Consider the following 1,169-nt stretch of genomic DNA (forward strand, 5'->3'; position numbering starts at 1 on the left):
GGAGGAGAAGGGATTGCGGCGTGGCCATCCCTCCTGGGGGGTGATTTCTCGCTTTCTGTCTCTCTTGTCTCTGTCTCATTCTCTCCCTAGCAAGCTCATGCACCCTAAAGGAAAAACCGCTACCAAAAACCAAAAACTATATATTTCCATTTGTTACTATGTTTTAATTTGAACAGAGAGAGACAGAGAGGAAAAGGGAATGCAAGAAAGCAATCACCGGGTCTGGGATTTGAGCCACCATCAGCATGTGGGGTCCAGTGCCTTAACCACCATGCCACTTGCTGGACCAAGAATCTGTATTTTCTTGGAACTTTTTATTTTTTGAGAGAGAGGGTTTTACTGTAGGGCATGTGTGCTCACCAGACAGACAGAGAGAGACAGAAAGCGAGAAATCACCCCCCGGGGGATGGCCACACCGCAATCCCTTCTCCTCCATTCTCCTCTCAGGATCTTGGGCATGCACGCACACGCACCCGGTGTGAGTTTAAACCACCAGGTCCGGGACTCGAACCGTGGTCGACTACATGGGAGTCCAGCGACATAGCCATGACGCTAACTGCTGGTCCCTTTTGTTGTTGTTGTTGTTTTCTTAAAGAATTATTTTATTTAACTTTATTTCTTTATGTACTTATTTTAATTTTGACCAGAGAAGGACAGAGTGAGACAGATCGAGGGAATGTGAGAAAGCAAGCTACCAGGTCCAGGACTCGAACTTGGTGGGCCATGTGGGAGTCCAGTGCCCTTAACCACCACACCACCTGCCGGTCCTTCTCCTCTCGGGATCTTGGACGCGCATGCGCACGCACCCAGCATGAGTTTCAGTCCAGCCTTGGGGTCAGGACTCGAACCGCCGTCGACTATGTGGGAGACCAGTGACATAGCCATTATGCCATCTGCTGGTCCCTCTCGGAACTCTTGGACGCCCCAGGTTCGTGCAGGGGGGTGAGGAGGAGGTTCTGCGGAGATCTAGGGATCGGGGAGGAGCCAGGTGCAGGTACGGAGGGTCTGCAGGGAGCTCTGGCTTCATTCAGAAAGGTCTAAGCGCACAGCTGGGAGGGGACGGGTCAGGAGGCTGCGCTGGTGGGGACGGGGCCACCAGGACGGGGTGTCCTGTAACAGCAGCCAGCGGGAACGCGTCCCCTCCCAGCCGCCCCCAGCGCCCCCTGATC

The sequence above is a fragment of the Tupaia chinensis genome, unplaced genomic scaffold (assembly GCF_000334495.1).
Source record: "Tupaia chinensis unplaced genomic scaffold, TupChi_1.0 Scaffold000201_1, whole genome shotgun sequence".
NCBI classification, from domain to species: Eukaryota; Metazoa; Chordata; class Mammalia; order Scandentia; family Tupaiidae; genus Tupaia; species Tupaia belangeri.